Source organism: Oryctolagus cuniculus, chromosome 5, assembly GCF_051225735.1.
Source record: "Oryctolagus cuniculus isolate XC-2025 breed Fujian yellow rabbit chromosome 5, ASM5122573v1, whole genome shotgun sequence".
Lineage (NCBI taxonomy): Eukaryota > Metazoa > Chordata > Mammalia > Lagomorpha > Leporidae > Oryctolagus > Oryctolagus cuniculus.
In genome coordinates this window covers 146,803,168-146,823,237 of record NC_142871.1, presented here as the reverse complement: position 1 = coordinate 146,823,237, position 20,070 = coordinate 146,803,168, and positions in this window count along the sequence as shown.

Sequence of the window (20,070 nt, the reverse complement as noted above, 5' to 3'; positions counted from 1 at the left end):
AAATAATATGAAAATGCTTTGAGAGAATGCTGAGCAAATGGCAATGGGAAAATAAGACAGGAACAATTGAAGAAGGAATAAAGAAAATCTTACAGAAGACTGGATTGGATTTGTTGGGCCATAAGACAAGGATAGTAGATCATAAGCAAATTGATGAGAAAGGGAAGAATGAGCTTTATGTCTAAGAATGGAAGCAATTCTAGTTGGGTTGTGCACCAGGTTTATAATGGACGAATGAAGACAGAGGGTGAGAAGCTAAACACTTGGGATGAAGACCATGTCAAAAGCACTAAAAGTCAAAACCAATAGCAGCTTTCTCTTGGGAGAACAGAATTTTGTTTTGCAAAGTGAGGAGGTGGGCATTGTAAGAGATGTAGAGATACAGAAGAAATGGGGGGAAAGAGGATGAGTTCCAGCAACATTTCTCAAAGAAACATTTAAAGCATATGAGAATTTAATAATCAAATGGCTAATTAGAGCAGGGGGAGAATAAGTCAAGAATGCATTAATCTATTGACGACATATTTTTAGTAAGCATCTGCAATGTGCTGTTACTTGGCTAGCTGCTGGATATACAAGTGTTAATGAAACAAAGTTCTTGACATCCTGTGGCTTAGATTCTTGTGGATGAAATAGAATGGTCTCAAGTTCCTAGGTCAGATTATGGACTGTATGTCAATACTGATAATTGTGCTTGGGAACATAGGAATAGGCAAAATCTTAAGGAAAACAGGATTCTGATTTCGGCTACTTTAAAATTTTCTCACCCAAAATATATTCAGATGAATTAATTTAATTATGTTACACTAATAATAACTCTGAATTAGAATATAGAACACTATGTAATTGGTGTGTTTTCTCTATGGTGACCAGCTGTTTTCCCTGGGAATGGTTCTCAATAATGGTAAGCATCATTACTTGGGAGTTGCTGGAGAACTCAAACAAGCAGATAAAAGGAAGATGATGTATAGTTTGTATCTCATTTAAAACACAGCAGAACTGCTTCAAAGACAACTTTTGGTATTTTCCCAGGGACCTACATACCATGGCACCTTACTAAATGCCACATAAGGACATGATTGGAAGAAGATATTTGGATAATTTTTCATTATGGGAGGGATACTAAGTGACCTACTTTAGAGACTTAGTGCATTTTCAATGGTATTTATTGAGACAGGAATGTGGTATTATAATACAGAAGCCGACTGTGATTATAGGATATAATACTCATGTTTAAAACAGAGACTGTCTTATAGAGTTTTGGCTGAAAAGGTGGTAACGATCTAGTAAACCTTTCTGTAATATCATTTCCACATGGGACAGGAGAGTAATTACCTGAGTTTGGAAGCTTTACCTATTGCTTTGGCAAAAAATGTGAATTAATCTAGTATGTAAAGCTCTCTTTGTGCCAGCTGAAACAAATTTGTGTACTTACAGTGCTAAAGTGAGCCTCCAAAGCCTCCTTTTCTCTACTGGATTCTAGTTTTTAAACTGCGATAAACACCAAATAAGCAAACTCACTCTTCCTGAATGTCTGAGATCCGATGAATGGTTTGGATACTGTGCTTTGGACTTGGACCAAGTACGGCTGCTTTTCTGGACATAACGTGCAACCACAGGTGATAGTGTTTTACTACATGGTTCGCTATGTTAAGAAATAGAAAGAAGGCTGCGATCAAATAGTTTTCTCTCTGTTTTTGTATATGTGACAATAGCCAGGTAGACATATGAAGAAAAAATCATGGACTTATGACAAATGACATTACTTCAAGGTGAGCAAAAAGTTGACAAAAGGAAATTGTCATTCATTTTGAATAAGGAAGATAGGATAGGCTTTGTGATGCAGTGGGTTAAGCCGCAGCTTGGATGACTGTATCTCATATCAGAGTACTGTTCAAGTACTAGACTCTGTGCTTCTAGTCCAGCTTCCTGCTAATGCATCTGATAGGCTAAAGATGATTGTCTGTGTGCTTTGCTCTCTGCCACCCATGTGGGTGTCACAAATGAAATTCCAGGCTCCTGGCTTCAGCCTGGCCCACCCTGGATGTTGTGAGCATTTGGGGAGTGAACCAGCTGATAGTAGATCTCCTTTTCTCCCTCTCACTTTGCCTTTCAAATAAGTAAATAAATAAATAAAACTTTAAATAATAAACAAAGTAATTAAACAAGATGTTTCTGGGAGGTTCTCTGATTTTTAGCTGAAGAGAGAAAGCGCTTTTTTAAACTAATGGGCTTCTTGGGATGTAACTCCAATCTAGTCTTCTTTCTACTTACTCTTGCCACATTTGGAAGAATTCAATGTTTGGAATGACTTTTTCATTATTGTTCAGTTCTTTGTGCTGGAACTCCCTGAAGGTCGGCCACCTGATGTCTACAGTGATGACATGACATCATGACCCAGAGAAGCGATCTATCCCTCACCTGCACCCACTTCTGCCCCAGGGCAGTAAGGACCGAACCAGAATAGCTGCATTTTGTGAAGGGAGGAGAGAAACTGGAAGGAATTTGGGTGTGAGATGGTACAGATAGAAATCCTCCCTACAGTGAGTTTCAACAGGGTTGAGGTGGGGCGTTTTGTATCTTGGCTGTGACTGAAAGTTCCCAGTTTTCTTCAAAATAAGAGAATTGGGATACTTTAAAAAAATGGTGACTTCCCAGTCACTATCAGAGATTTGTAGAGAGCCTTCATTTTTTCCCGGGACATCCCTTTTCCCACTGTCTCCATGGGCACTTACTGAAGGGCTGTGTGGAAACTTCTGAGAGGATTTGGCCCCAAAGTGTTTTCTTCTCCCCCATAGAAGTTTCCACTGCTAAATTCTCTGCATGGCACGCAGTGCTCAGAGACAGCATGTCAGAGTCAGGTTGAAACGATTGTGTTTCATCAAAATGAATCAAAAGTCAGAGACTCAATGTTCTAGATCAACAACTTCCAGGATTGATACATCTTAATCAAGTAATTAGGAGACTTTTTCCGTGGTGTTTCCCACACCGGAGAGAGGAACAGATTTGCCGCTTTGCTCCGATGGCTGCTAGCAGCAGTGTTGGTTGTTAACAGAGACATTTACACAGAGCCACCAGTTGGCAAGGGCTAACACTTTATTACTTGCTATTCCCACATGCTGAGGATTGTGGGAAGGCTGCCAAGCTTTCTGTCTCATGTAGCTCTTCAGTATAATAACAACAACAGCAACAAAAAGCCTTGAAAAAAATGAAGAGGAAGAAAAAGAAGAAAAGTGAGTAAAGGGAACAATAGAACTAGGTCCCTGGCTTCATAGTAAACATGGATGGAATGAGAAAATTGTAATGCCCCTTCTGTCTCTTCCTGTTTGTCCTTCCATTTAAAAAGAATTTTAAATTGAGTCTGATACTTCTCCAACTTTAAATTCTTTTCGAATCACATTGGGGGCTTGTTCAAAGGCAGATTCTGATTCTGCAGGTGGGAGTTGGGGCTGAAGGTCTTCCTTCCTAACAAGCTCCAGGTGTGGCTGGTGTTGCCCTCCTGAGCTATGGCTTGGACAGCAGGCTTTAATGCATGGTAGAAGGCACACACACAACTGAATCCAGCAGTGAGGCTTATGGCTCTATGCTAAGCAAGTGCTCCAAAATGACAAAAACGCCGTTTGTCCTCACCCCTTCTAGATAGCTGGGAACTAATCTTCTATTATGATCACAGTCAGTAACCTTACCTGTGTTGGAAAACATATTGGGGCCGGTGCTGTGGCATAGTGGGTAAAACCGTGCCTGAAGTGCTTGCATCCCATATGGGCGTTGGTTTGAGTCCCGGCTGCTCCACTTCTAGTTGTGTCCAAACAGGCAGGTCATGGTCTCCCTGGGTATCAGGTTGCTTATCTGCACCTATGAGGATTACTCAGGATGTGCTTGGCAGTTCTTTCAGTGCTGACTTGGTGAGATGTGATGATCTGTCTCTATTGAAAAGGTGGCCAGCGCCGTGGCTCAATAGGCTAATCCTCCACCTAGTGGCGCCAGCACTCCAGGTTCTAGTCCCGGTTGGGGCGCCGGATTCTGTCCTGGTTGCCCCTCTTCCAGGCCAGCTCTCTGCTGTGGCCCGGGAAGGCAGTGGAGGATGGCCCAAGTTCTTGGGCCCTGCACCCCATGCGAGACCAGGAGAAGCACCTGGCTCCTGCCTTTGGATCAGCGCGGTGTGCCGGTCGCAGCACGCCAACCGTGGTGGCCATTGGAGGGTGAACCAACGGCAAAAAGGAAGACCTTTCTCTCTGTCTCTCTCTCTCAATATCCACTCTGCCTGTCAAAAAAAAAAAAAAAAAAAAAAAAAAAAAAAAAAAAAAAAGGTGCCGCGGTCTGGAGTTGTACTTGAAACCGTTAACATCTAAGTTTTTCTTTGCTTACTTTGTCTTTCATAAAACACAAAATAGGTAAAATCAGCTTCAAAGAATGAATGGGCTTTTCCACTGTGTGTCTGTCTGCATAGACTATTTTAGCCTCAGTAACTGAGGAAAGACCATGGCAAAGGCTGAGAGTTAGTGATGAAGCAGATCCTATCACATAAGCGGATGATACAAGGAAGTGCCAGGCGCTGCAACGAGGATGATTAGGAAGCCCAGGAGCAAAGGTCCATTTTGGAAGTGACATCAGCTGGCAGGTAGCAAGTGTTGATGACCAAAACCATAGTTCTGGTGTGTAGGAAGGTTGGAAAGAACATGCAGAGTTCCTCCTGGAACGTCTAGGATGAATGCTGACAACCATGTTGGAAAGGTTGGCAGAGCAGCCTTCATGATACAGGCCCAGTGCAAAATGAGAATGCAGACCCCTCGTTCAAAAGGACAGCAGTGTCTTTAACGGTACTAAAATATAAATCTTTTTCATTTCTTCTGTGAATACTGCCAGAACACGATCATGCTGGCACCCTAATCTTGGACTTCATCCTGAAGAATAATGAAAAATAGATGTTTGTGTTTAAGACACCCGCTCTATGGTAATTTATTATAGGAGCCCAAACTGACTCAGAAAATATGTATGTTCAATTGTCCTAAAGGATTTCAGTCACAAAAACAAAATTGTTAAGATTTTTTTCTTAAGATTTATTTATTTATTTGAAAGGCAGGTTTCCAAAGAGGCAGAGGCAGAGCAAGAGAGAGAGCTAGAGAAGTCTTTCATCCCCAAATGGCCACAGCGGCCAGAGCTATGCTGATCCAAAGCCAGGAGCCAGGAGCTTCTTCCAGGTCTCCTACATGGGTGCAGGGGCCTAAGGACTTGAGCCATCTTCTACTGCTTTCCCAGGCCACAGCAGAGAGCTAGATCAAAAATGCAGCCTCCAGGACTCGAACTGGCACCCTTATAGGATGCTGGCACTGCAGGTGATGGCTTTACCCTCTATACCACAGCACCAGCCCCTGTTAAGAATTTTAAGACATCAACAGCAGAGAACTAAAGTAAGGCACCAGGCAACACTTAGGTCATATGTGCATGAAGTTAGGGCAGGAAAATGAATCAAGGCAATGACTGGTCCAAAAAGTCAAAAAAAGAACTGAGTAACTAGATTGGCACTGTAAGGTCAAAACAAGATGGAATATCAGACACATTTAATGTTGGACCTCTGAGAACATGGAAATCACCAGGCTAAGGAAGGGTTTATCTCAAAGCAGAGGGGTCTATAAACTATGAGGTTTAGTATTACGGGTTGTAACCTAGAAAGTGACTTTCATTTCATGAAAGTTTGTGTGATTTTTTTTTTTTTTTTGACAGACAGAGTGGACAGTGAGAGAGAGAGACAGAGAGAAAGGTATTTCTTTACCGTTGGTTCACCCTCCAATGGCCGCTGCGGTCGGCGCGCTGTGGCCAGCGCACCACACTGATCTGAAACCAGGAGCCAGGTGTTTCTCCTGATCTCCCATGCGGGTGCAGGGCCCAAGCACTTGGGCCATCCTCCACTGCACTCCCGGGCCACAGCAGAGAGCTGGGCTGGAAGAGGAGCAACCAGGACAGAATCTGGCACCCCGACTGGGACTAGAACCCGGAGTGCCGGCACCTCAAGGTGGAGGATTAGCCTATTGAGCCGTGGCGCTGGCCATGATTTTTTTCATTGTGGTATGATACAGGTGAAAGGTGCTCTGATTTTACAGATGAAGAAACAGATCCAGTTGGGTTAGTGATGGACTTAGGTCACACACCTTGTTAGTAATGGCCAAGAGTACCAACTTTCCAGATGCAATTCAGTGTGCTTTTGAGTCCACCATGGTAATTCCTTCATATCTGGTTAATCTCTACTAGTAATGGAAAAATAAGGTTTATGGTATAAAACCATGAAAATAAAGAAAAAGGCACTATCGCATCATACTTCCATACTAAAAACGAGTCTCTGGTGAGTTGGTGACAGAGGGAATGTTTTCTCTAGGAGCTTTCTGCAGGAGTGTGATGCATACTAATGGATCAGAGGCCAGCTTCTTCAGAAAGAGATCAATGGGACTTTTCACTGATGATATGAGTAAGGTAAGGTCAAAGAGTTAAATGTTATATAGGTAGCTGACAGATTAATGTGAAACAAATGAATGATACATTTCAGTGGCAATAAAGATTTCTAGTGACCTTTGAATTTAAACTGTTGTCAGATAAGCTATCCTTAACACAGTATCTCTGGCTTTTTCCTAAAATCCTCATGGGAATACAGGAAAACCACAAAGCAAAATAAAATAGAGCAAGAAAAATAATAACAACAATCACAAAACGTGCCAGGTACTTTTGCCAATTCTCAGAGAAAATCCCGTTAGCTAACCGTGGGGCTTAACACAGAGTGCAATGAACTAATTCATTCTCCAGAAACCAAGAAAATCTGTCAGATTGGAAAGGTAAATTCCCTCCTTCAGAGGCTGTGGATTTGTACCACAGAAAGTAGGTTGTTTGCTGCATGACTGCTGCACCCAAGGCAACCAAAGTTCTGCTTGTTCTCCTGCCCTCCTAAGGTATGTTTCTAAGAAGTGGACCATGGTTGATTATGATATAGATGAAAAGGACATTGAGAGCTAAACTTTGGAACTTTGGCTTTTTTGCTGTGTGTTCAGGTTCAGAGTATAAAAGAAATAGAGAAATGTAATTTACTCCAAGTAGTTAGTAGAATAACATGAATTCACTGTTTACTAGGTTATGGAATGCTTACTGGGAAGTGGCCAGATATATGTCTACTGCATTCAAATTAACAAACAGAATCTACCCATACCATGGAGACATGGAATGAGGTCAAGAGAAAAGATACTAATAATTCTTATTGGAAAATATCATTTCTATTTAAAAATTTCTTATCACAGGATCAGTGAATTGAAGATATAAAATCCAAGCGTGGAGTTTATGTTTGCCCCACTCACAAAGGTCTTACGTTGCAATTCTAACTTCTCATGCAATGGTATCAGAAGGCAGAGACTCTGGATGAGTAGAGTCCTCATGAAGAGGATTAGCGCCCTTATAAAAGTGAGTCCTGGAGAGTGTTCTTTCTCTTTTTTCCATGTGAGGACAGGAGGGCAAGAAAGGCCTCTAGGAACCAGAAAGCAGCCACCCAGTAGCCACTGAGTCTGCCAGGGCTTGATTTTGGACTTCCAACTCTCCAACACTGTGAGCAATAAAGGCTTAAGCCATCAAGGCCATAGAATTATAGCAGCCTGATTTAACTAAGACAATTGATAAGTTTTACATATTTATAAAATATCGATGATAGGACAAATGGCTATCAAGACAATGGACATAGTGGAAAAGAACTTCTATCACATTGATAGAATATTGGCATTTCTGAATAAGAGAAGAAGATGAAGAATAGTTTCAATAAGCAATGATACAATCAGAGCAGATACTGTGGGAAAAAATGACTAATGTAGTCAAATCAAAGTGTCCCCTTACATTTTAAATCATCATTTCTATAGACACAAAAATAAATATGACAAAATCCATCATTCATTTCTTATAAAAAGCACTCGGCAAACTAGGGGTCATCTCACTAAGGGGCATTTAAAAAAAAAATTTAAGTGCCGGCACCACGGCTCACTAGGCTAATCCTCCGCCTTGCGGCGCTGGCACACTGGGTTCTAGTCCAGGTCGGGGCGCCGGATTCTGTCCCGGTTGCCCTCTTCCAGGCCAGCTCTCTGCTGTGGCCAGGGAGTGCAGTGGAGGATGGCCCAAGTGCTTGGGCCCTGCACCCCATGGGAGACCAGGAGAAGCACCTAGCTCCTGGCTTTGGATCAGCGTGGTGCGCCGGCCACAGCGCGCCGGCCGCGGCGGCCATTGGAGGGTGAACCAACAGCAAAAAGGAAGACCTTTCTCTCTGTCTCTCTCTCTCACTGTCCACTCTGCCTGTCAAAAAAAAAAAAAAAATTAAGTACATTTTTCGTGTAGTATAAAACAACAAATCATGGCATACTCAACAACATGAAATGCCAAACCATTATATCTTAGTGCAAAAAGCCAGATACAAAAGAAAACATACCACATTATTATTCTTATTACGATTCCAAAGTCTGGCAAAACTCACTGTCCTGTTAGAAAGTAGTTGCCTCTGGGGCTGGCGTTGTGGTGCAGCGGGTTAACACCCTGGCCTGAAGCGCTGGCATCCCATATGGGCACCGGCTAGACTGGGCTGCTCCACTTCCAATCCAACTCTCTGCTATGGCCTGGCAAGCAGAGGAAGATGGCCCAAGTCCTTGGGTCCCTGCAGCTATGTGGAGACCTGGAGGAAGCACCTGGCTCCTGGCTTCAGATCGACATGGCTTCAGATCGACACAGCTTCAGCGGTCAATTGGTGAATGATCCATTGGATGGAAGATCTCTCTCTCTCTCTCTCTCACTCGCTCTCTCTCTCTCTGCCTTTCCTCTCTCTGTGTAACTCTGACTTTCAAATAAATAAATAAATGTTTCAAAAAAAAAAAAAAAAAGAAAGAAAGGATGAAAGAAAGTAGTTGCACCTGAAAAATGCTGCTTGGCTTTAGAAGGACACAAGAATACCTTGTCCAGGAGTGAATAGGTCTGATGCTTGATACGGATGGTGTTTGCACCTTTGGACACAGTTTAAAACACAAGCTGAATACTTAATCTGTATCATAAATACTATTTTTTTAACAAAAGATAATGGGATAGGCATGTGGCTTCACGAGTTAAGCCACTGCTTGGGACATCTGAGTCCCATATTGTGATGCCAGTTGGAGTCCTGGCTCCTTTGCTTTCTGATGATACTCCTAGGAGACAGGCAGCGTGGACCAAGTAACTGGGTTCCTGGCACCCACGATGAAGACTTGATTGAGTTCCCAGCCCTGGGTATTGTATCCATTTGGAGAATGATTCAGTGACTGGAAGATTTCTCTCTCCCTCTCACTCTGTCACCCTGCTTTTCATATAAATAAACAAATCTCTAAAATAAATAAATAAAAATGATAATAAATTACATTTTGGCGTAACTTTCTCTGCTCATATGTTTGTATGTTTCTCTGCTCATATGGTTATATGTGTATCTCTAGATAGGTGTGTGTATGTATGTGTGTGCATGTATATTCATATGCATACCTAAAACTGAAGATAATCTCCTAAAATAGTACATTGGCATCTTTCCATTTAACTTTGTTTATAAAAATATGTGAGCCTAGGTGAAAGATACCATGTACTTTTGCTTTTCCCATTATTATGCAGGCATCGCCTGAATAAGAAGTGATACCATGAGGATACAAGACAACCGTGTTTGTTTCTCAAATACTATTTAATAGTTGTATTGCCATAAACAAGTTGGGAAAGCAGGAATTATAGATTACAGTGCCTGAAGTTAGGTTCGTTTTACAGTTATGCCTAAGTGGTTGGTTATTTTAACTCGTGGTTTTGCCTCTGCAATTGGCTTGAGAGTTACATTTCTATTTCTGCCACATCCCGGTTTTTTTTGTTTTGTTTTGTTTTTGGCAAACATGATGAAAAATCTAATATTTCAAACAAACAAAAAAAGAGGAATGTTTGGGAATTCTAAGACTCTCAAGTTCTTCTTCTCTAACTAATAAACATTTTCTCTTGCATTTTGCTGTTGGTGTTCTGTATAAGGGAAAGCTGAGGAGTAGGGGGTGAGGTTGGATCAATCATATCTCAATCTCATTGAATGAAGAATGATACAGAAGCAAAAACTGACATGCTCAAAATAGGAAAAAAACACCAGGCCTTGGAAATGCACTGTTCCTTACAGCTAATATTTATAAATCATCTAATATATGCCCATCATTTTTGGTGTTGAATATTTTATTTAATCCTAGCAACAACTCTATGGTGTTTTCTCTAACTTTATCATAATGAATGTGAACTGTACCAAGAGGGTAATTGAATATAAAATTTTGCTTTTGCTTTTTTAAGAGGAAGATTAATTCCTGGAAGAACACTCACTAGTTATTCAAGTATGTTTCTTGACAAGACCCTAAGAATAAGTGCCCTAAACTAATAGAGAAAATCAAAACAAAAAGGCACACCATGGGTGCAGCAGGTTAACATGCAATGCCGGCATTCCATATGAGCACCCAGTTCATGCCCAGCTGTTCTACTTCTAATCCAACTCCCTGCTAATGGCCTAGGAAAAGCAGAGGGAAGATGATTCAAGTGCTTGGACCCCTGCACCCACCTGGGAGACTTGGATGAAGCTCCTGTCTCCTGGCTTCTGCCTGGCCCAGCCCTGGACCTTGTGGCCATTTGGGGAGTGAACCAGCACATGGAAGATCTCTCTCTCTCTCTCCCTCTCTCTCTCTCTTACTCTCTCCCTCCATCCCTCTCTCTCTTTTTCTCTCCTTCCCTCTCTATAACTCTGCCATTCAAATAAATGAAATCTTTTTAAAAAAATCACAGCATGACATCCACAATAAAATGTTGATTCCTTAACAATACATTCCCAGCGAAAATTCCAAAGGGCATGGCCCCAGCTAAGGGCTAAATGAACTTCATTCTGTATGTAACTGACACTGTGCACAGACTGTAAAGCTGTCTTCCTCATGTGTGTAATACGATTTTCACTCTGGTGCGATTTTCACTCACTTCTTTTGTACACAATCAAATCACTCTGCAGATCCATGAAAATAGCTATTTCTTGCTCTGCTTGCAATAGAAAACGATGTGTTTGTAGTTTCAGCAGTGCTCATATTGTGAGTGTAATGTCTGTATTTGATCATCTGCATGCTTATTAGTAGATACAGAAACTTTCAGATTTCCTTTTCAAAATCTATACGGAGCACATGACAACCACTTGCACATGTGAGGAACATACAATGTTATCTGTCAGTTGAAAAACAGAAGCAAACAGCATTCAAGTGGAGCAGCTTCTCTCCTCCCAGCAGTGGGTGTGGAGCTGGGGAATGTGGAAGATCTTTATTTCTTCACCTATTTTGGAGCAATCTCAGAATTAAAGTTGGTACAGCTCAGGGTATTTGTTCTTATCTTTTTTTTTTTTTTTGGCTGGTGTTTATGGTGATAGATAACTAATTTTCAATTACAAGTATTTAAAACCCACATACAATCCTGTACCTACTTGAGACACTCATTCTAAATTACTAGAAACTATGGACTTTTTTTTAACCTAAACTCTGGACAATTTTCATCACGTCTTTTCATTTGTGATGAGAGGGTGGTGCCAATGAGAATGAAAGTGGGTAAAATAGAATACAGAAGAAGGAGGCCATAGAGCAATTCTACTTCACGGTGTGGGTAATCAGCTCCTAAGTGTTTTAATGGAGGTGAACCAGTAACAGACTTGGGAAAATAAAGTTGTTCTTTACCTTACACAGAGAGGGTATGTTAGATGTGAAATGGGCACAAGGAAAAACTAAGTCCAACAGGGTATCTGGACTCTGGAAACTTGACCTTTTTGACGAAAGAGGCAAAGGGAGAAAGGACAATCATAGACAAAATAAAAGTTGATTTGGAGTGGGCAACATTGTGGTGTCGTGGATAAAGCTGTTGCCTGAGATGCTAGTGTTCCATAAGGCAGCAGCTCATGGCCTGGCTGTTCCACTTCTGATCCAGTGCCCTGTTAATGTCCTGAGAAAAGCAGCAGAAAATGGCCCGAGGGTTAGCTACCCACACAGCACACCTGAGTGAAGCACCTGGTTCCTGGCTCCTGTCTTTCCCCTGGCCCAGCACTGGCCATTGCCACCATCTGGGGAGTGAACCAGCAGATGGAAGACCTCACTCTCTCTGTGTCTGTCTGTCCCTTTCACTCTCTGTAACTCTGATTTTCAAAATAAAATAAGTCTTGGGCCGGCGCCGCGGCTCACTAGGCTAATCCTCCGCCTAGCGGCGCCGGCACACCGGGTTCTAGTCCCGGTCGGGGCATCGGATTCTGTCCCGGTTGCCCCTCTTCCAGGCCAGCTCTCTGCTGTGGCCAGGGAGTGCAGTGGAGGATGGCCCAGGTGCTTGGGCCCTGCACCCCATGGGAGACCAGGAAAAGCACCTGGCTCCTGGCTCCTGCCATCGGATCAGCGCGGTGCGCCGGCCGCAGCGCGCTGGCCGCGGCGGCCATTGGAGGGTGAACCAACGGCAAAGGAAGACCTTTCTCTCTGTCTCTCTCTCTCACTGTCCACTCTGCCTGTCAAAAATAAAATAAAATAAAATAAAATAAAATAAAATAAAATAAGTCTTTTTAAAATAGCAAATTTTTCCCTTTAAAGGCAGAGGGATTTTTTTTAAAAGATTTATGTGTTTGAAAGGTAGAGGGACACAGAGAGGGGAAGATATATATATATATGTATGTATGTATGTGTATATATATACACACATATATATATATGGAGAGAGGAGAGAGGAGAGAGGAGAGAGGAGAGAGGAGAGAGAGAGAGAGAGAGAGAGAGAGAGAGAGAGAGAATTGCTTCTGTCCACTGGTTCACTCCACAAATGCAACAGCCAGAACTGCATCAGAAGAAACCAAGAGTCAGGAACTCCATCAGGATCTTCTATGTGGGTAGCAGTGGCCCAAGTACTTGGGCCAGCTTCCATTGCTTTTCTAGTCACATTAGCAGGAGGGTGGCTTAGAAGAGGAGCAGCCAGGTCTCAAACTGACACTCTGATTTGGGGTGCTGGTGGTGCAAGCACTGGTTTAACCTGTTGTGCCATAACACTGGCCCTGTTTTTTTTTTTTTTAATGTTATGTATTTTTTCTTTTCGATGAAATTTAATTGAGATTATAGATAAAGTGATTGTTATTGCATGACCTCTTACAAAATCTGTAGGACACATATAGGATACATACTGAAAACTATTTTTCCCAGATCCCAAGTAATAACTGATGAATATTTTTATCCCTCATCACTTTCCTGTATCTCTCATCTTTATATTTCAAAGTCTGTATCTACACTAAGAGAACTCATTAAGAAATAAAATTTTTATATATGATAGTTTTTTCTTCTTCTTTTTTTTTTTTTTGCCAGGCAGAGTTAGTGAGAGAGAGAGACAGAGAGAGAGTTATAGACAGTGAGAGAGAGACAGAGAGAAAGGTCTTCCTTCTGTTGGTTCACCTCCCAAATGGCTGCTATGGCCGGTGCGCTGCGCCGATCCAAATCCAGGAGCCAGGTGCTTCCTCCTGGTCCCCCATGCACGTGCAGGGACCACCCACTTGGGCCATCCTCCACTGCACTCCCGGGCCACAGCAGAGAGCTGGACTGGAAGAGGGGCAACTGGGACAGAATCTAGCGCCCCAACTGGGACTAGAACCGGGGGTGCCGGCGCCGCAGGAGGATTAGCATAGTGAGCCGCAGCACCGGCACAATGGTTTTATTTTCATATAATTTGCCAAACAACTTTTTCGATAGACATCTTCAGTGATAAAAACTTTTTTTAAAATAATCAATTTATTAGTCACTGACTTCACGCCATAGAGACCTAATCCCATCTCTGTCTCTTGTTCTGAGTCCTAGCTCCCAGAAACATGTACTCTCTGGGGAAATTTCTAAGTGTGAGGGAATTGGTTGAAATCTTATACTTCAAACTTTCAGAAATATCATCGTGTTTTTGAATAGAGCCATCAGATTGTTCTTGATTCAAAAATCACAGAGAAGGAAAAATATTTAAAGAGTTTGTGAAAAGCAGAGCAGTGCTGCATAGGCACAAAATCAAAACAGAAGAGATGAAGCCAATTCTGAGGAATGAATGAGGGAGACTCCTCTTGCAGGAGAACTCAATCAGAGAAGCAACCATGCCTACTCGGTACCGACACTCGCCTTCAAACCACGCCATGAAATCATTCCACTTTTTGACCAATTTATTGTTCCTGCAGCCCTTGCCAGGTTCAACTTTATATACAGGGTGCAGTGCCACGCAGGCTGGAAGACAGTGCCTTTTGAATGAAGTTATTCCTCTAGTTACTTGGGAACTCATACTGTTGGAAGTGTCAGCCCGAATGTCAGCTCTGGCACTCTAACTGAGCCTACTTCTCTTTCTGTTACACCGTAATGATTTCAGACATGGACTCCACAGTTCTTGGTAGCAGCCTAAAATCAAATTGTCTTTCTTATTTGTTTGCTTGTGAGAAGAGGAAAGGTCCAGAGTAAGGGGTATTGGCATCAGTCTCAGGAATATACAACAGAGGACTCTACGTTTCCTATGTAAGTAATCCAACTTCTGAAATCCTCAGTTCTAGGCCTCTCCTCACCCCTTCTCCTTTGCCTGCTACCAACACTTCCTTCTGCTGGTCTTCTGCTCTAGCTTGGGCTGTTTCTTCCTGTTTCCTAATTGTGGCGTTGCCAGGGAATAAGTAATGAAGAACAATAAAAATGTGGGTGAGAGTTGTGGTACAGCAGGTTAAGCCACCACTTGGGATGCCTGTACTCATGTCAGAGTGTCAGTTCAGATCATGGCCTCCCTGCTTCTGATCCAGCTTCTTGCCTATGCATCATACAAGGCAGCAGATCATGGCTCAATTTCCTGGGTCTCTACCACCCTTGTAGGATACCCAGATGGAGTTCCAGCCTCCTGGATTTTGCCTAGCCCAGCCTTGGCTATTATGCAATTTGGGGAAGATCTCTCTCTATCTCTCTCTCTTCTGTGTCTCTGCCCCCTCACTCCTTCCCTCTGTCTGAGTGTGTCTCTCTGTCTTTGCAGTAGATGAGAATAAATAGAAGTATACATTTCATAAAAAGTTTTTTCAAGTGATTGCTGAGGCAGGATTAAGAATAAAAACCCACAATGACTCAGTACCTCGGTGATGTTCTTTTGGTAAGTTACTGACGCCTTCTTATCTGTTTTCAGTCATTATTTGTCACAATATGTACTTAGAGCTTTGTCAACTCAACAGAGTTGGCTGGCTAATGTTAGGATCAAGTAGAAGTTCAAGGCTTGGGGAAGTAATGTTCAATACTGATAGATAATGGAGTGAAGCCTTTAGGAAAAATTGGCATTATTTGAATTAAAAAGCAGCTGGTTAAAAGAAAAGAAGGCCCGTGATCAGGTCACGGCATTGAGTTGGACTTTTAAGAGTTGAAGTGGAAAAAATAGAAGACAAAATGAGAAGGCAAGGGGGGTTTGAAAGGTTCTGAAATTCCAAAGAGAGAAAATAATGCAACTGTCTTAGTAAACGCGTGTTAACAACGCAGTTTCACAAAGATTAGTTTGGATTTGTTGTAAGCCTATCTTGGTAGCGGAATCATTTGTGCTTCCTGCCTGTGGGAGCAGCTGCTATTTAGTTAGTTGATTGGAGAGAAGCACACCCTCCATTCCCTTTCCCCCTGGACTCTGAGACCATCTCACCAGGGCATTGGAATCACAGCCGGATTCTTCATCTTTTGTTTCAAGCCAATTTACTGTCCAAAGTCTTTACAATGTGGTGCTGACTGGAGTAGTCCCATTCTTCTTTTGCCTGAAAGTTGGATCTGGGGGCTGCTGGGCTTTGTGAGTCCAGCACAGAACCTGCCTGAGGTTTCTGTCATGCCAATGAGGGAGGCCACTCTACCCGTGCAACGGCTCCTCACCCACTCAGCAAAATTCTCCAGATGTTCCTGGTTTGCTGGCCCATCTGTCTGTCTACTCTGTGTTTTCTGAGAGCTCCAAACAGATATTTGAATGAACCTGAAACCCAGTGGTTGAGGATCAGCCTCCCATGCACTGCTACCCTCATTGGAATGCTGGCCCAGTGCTGGTGGAGAGTCACAGGCTATGACAAAGAGAGCCAAGACATGCTGTTTCACCAAGAGTCCACTCTCCACTGGGAAACAGTCCTGAGGTGGGGCTGTAAAAGCTCTGAGCTTTGGGATGGGTCCTAACTCTGTGCTGTGCCCTGAGTGTATTTGGATTTTTGAGTTGAAGATTCCTAGGTGTCAAAGGATAGCAATTATGAAGATAACCCCAAACGAACATGAACTTTGTTTCATCTTTCCTCCCCAAAACTTAAAAATTCCAGACTTGTTACATTAGGATAAATCATGCAGAAGCACTCCAGCTGTCCATGGGTTTGTGAGAGCTGAATTCAGCATTCCCCATTCTCTCTTTGTTTTTCAGCCAGTAGCTTTAAAAGGATCACTGTGGAATACAGGACATTATCTACCAATAATTCCCTCCACATTCCTCCCTTTTCTCCTCCAACTGCCCATGTTTTAAAAAACAGCCTTTTATTCCCAAGTGTAATAGTTGGTTCAATCAAGCTTTCAAAAAACGCCTTAGTAATCCCAAAGAAAATTCACATGGCATTTCCAAAAAGCATTGGATGACATTTGTTTCTCTCAGCAGTGGGGATGAGGAGGATGTGTTTGAGGATACCCAGTAGTGCAATGGAAAGTGTACGAGCTTAGAATCAGACAGGCCTGCTTCAAATATGCAACCTTGAACAAGTCACTTATTTATTTTTCTATTTTCCTTTGTTTATTCAACCACAGAAAGTGGGGGAGAGACACATAATCAATGAAGAAGTTTCTGAAAATGAAATAAGCAAATACATACATTATGCATTGCACAAAATACATGCAGTGTTGGCCCATAGTAGCAGGCAAGCAATACATTTTTTTTTAACCCCTACTCTGTTCATGTGAGAGATCTCTGGCTCCAGCTCTTTGGAATTGTGGGCCACATGTTTCAAGCTATTCCTTGCTTCTGCTGACTGTGCTGTTCTTCAATGCAACAGCACTGCAGGTACCAGAGATGGCATGGGTTTGCTGGACTACAGCTCTGACATGAGCCTCTCCTAGCCACCCTATAACTATCTCTGAGCAGTGTGCAGGAAACTCCGGGCCTGCAAAGAATTACTGCAAATGCCACCAACTTGTGCGGAAACAGAATCACGTGGTTTCAGATCTGGAAGTGAGATACATTCTAGATCAGTGACTTCTAAATTTCTTTGGGATACATAGCAAGAAATATAAATCATGGCCCTGTAATCACAAACTTGAATGTACCTGTGTGCATGTAAATGAAGGGAAGCTTTAACAAAACAGTACTCATTTTTACTATGGGCATTGTACTGTGTTATTTTCTCTTTCATTCCATATTTAAATTTGTTTGCCAGTGTTACTAAATGAATTTCATGACAGATGACTTGAAAAACAGTGATCTACACCCACTACAGGAATCTACAGGGTCAAACTGAAGGAGAAGCTGAAATCTAGACATCATCTTTTGTGATATTTCTCTCTGACCATCCTAAATAAAACCTCTGTGGTTTGCCTTTTCTGCTTATACATAACTATAGTTCCTGAGGGGCTTTAGTAGTTAAATTAACATCTTTTTTAATATCATTAGCTATTCCCTAACAAAATTAATGATGCCAACAGAATAGAACACACTTTTCGGTGCTTATGTGAAAGTTCTCCATGCATTCAGTCTGGCTCTAATGGACCAGAATTAGTAACTTGTTTCTGTTGTGTCACCAAGGACCATGGGTGTGCCCTGACCTTGTGAATAACCCAGTGATATCACAGCTCTGAATCATGTTTTCTGGAGAGAAACATTTGGCAACATCCCGAAAGCAAACTTCATATTCTCATTGTTCCTCTGACCACCTGGTGTGATGTCTGAAATAAGATGAACTGAACAAAATGCATGCATGCTGCAGCTGTTTCCAGCATTGCCACGCCAACTTCGGGTGACGTCTGAGCTTCTGCAGTTGTCTTGTCTATGTCTGTCCCAGCCAGGTGTTCCTCCCAGTTTTCCTTTGAAAATTGCCTCATGGCAATTGAAAAATGTGTTTATCCCCAGGTGCTATGTTTAGAATATGATTTGGCCCCTGAACTCATGCAAGACATTAAACTCCAAAGTCGAAGTTAATGGTATGAAGAGGTTGGGGAGTTAATCCAATTATGGTGTTTATGAAGGAGAGGTCCTTAGTCACTGAGGAGGGTGTCCTAGGAAATAGGCCTTGTGAGGGGAGTGTTATAAAAGCCTGAGTCTGGGCCCAGCCCCTCTCAGCTTCCTGGCTCACCATCTGACCCTTCCTCAGCACGTGCCCTGCCATTGTCACATTACAGCCTCACCAGAGGCCAAACCAATGGGACCCCGTGATTTTGGGTGTAGATCTCCAAAGCTGTGAACCAAATACGACTTTCACAGTACGCGTTTAGCCTCATAGTTAATATGTTCACATCCCAAATTTGAATGCCTGAGTTCCATACCTGGCTCTAGCTCCTGACTCCAGTTTCCTCCCAATGTAGACCCTAGCAAACTATATTAGTTAGGTTTCTGCCACCACTGTGGGAGACCTGGATTGAATTGCTGACTACTGGCCCTGGCCCTGGCCTAGCCCTGGCCATTGTGGACACTGGGGGCATTACCAGTCAATGGTATTTCTCTCTCTCTTTTTCCCTCTCTCTCTATCTCTCAAATAAATCTGAAACAACTTTTTAAAAAAATCTCTTTCCTTTACAAAGTAGCCTGGCTTGGGTATTTCATTATAGTCACAAAAAGCTGACAAATATACTAGGGAACTGAGGAACACAACTTTAACTGTCCCAAGCAAGGCATATCCTTGGAACAACATTTTCTTTTAAAAATCCATGTGATATTTGAGTGCCACTCTTCATATAACTTGGATTTATTATTCAAATGACTTAATTTGTATTCCTTTCATTGAATGGTGCCATGACTGTCCAAGTTCCTAGCTCTCTCTCGTAACTTCTCTCAGTGGAGCCTGTGTCACATGTGAGAAGCTTGGAGAAACCCTGGGTTTTCATTCAGACGGGCCTGGATTTAAATCCTACCTCTATCACCATTGCTGTGAACTAGGCAAAGAAGTTTACCTCACAGTTTCCTTATAACCAAACACTAAATAAAGAAGTTGTGATCAATAACTAGAACAATGACTATGAAGTAGTCAATATTTTATATGTGGCCAACAAATGCTTATAGTCCTGTGTCGTTTTCATTTTTCTTAATGAGGCTGTTGGAGTGAGAGGTGTTACCTTGCTGGGCTATCCTTTTTTTAAATGAGCCAGCTGGTTAGATGGTCTGGATATAGTAAGTTATTTTGATAATTTATAATCTACAGTAAGTACATATTTTATAAACTGTGATTTCCAGTGACTTTCCTTGTGTTAACATAGACCACAACAAAACCCACGAATGGAATGGAATTGGTAGGATCATGATTGGATGTGGATTGGATGTGGATTGCAAACACACATTTAGTTTTTCTAGGTAATAATTATTGGGTCAAATAATCCTAAGAATAGATATGCTTAATTATTTAGATTTAATAATTATTACCCATCAGAAATCTAACTGTGTTTCTGGCACTCACATCTTGACAAAGTGATAGTGTGTCAATTCCATTCCATTCAAGGTGAGTCATCGTCTTGTTTCATATCTCAATGGTCTCTTACTTGCAGAGCCTTTCAACTGCCTGCCTAATCAAAAAGACAAAGCAGAGAACTATTCCTGTGCCCTTAGCTGGCTTAGCCCATCCACATGACTCTGAAAAGTAAGTTCCCATGAAAACCATGAAAACAAAATCCTTGGTTCTTATAGTGTCAATCATGGTGATCTCAATTTTGCCTCTGAGGATAGTAGATAATTCAGGGTCAAAGAGAGATAGGAAAAAAGAAAGCTTATTTTGGCCATAATTATGCATATTTTCTCTTGTTGCTTCTAAAGTCATAGAGAACAGAGAACGTGGTGTAGCCTGCACTTCAC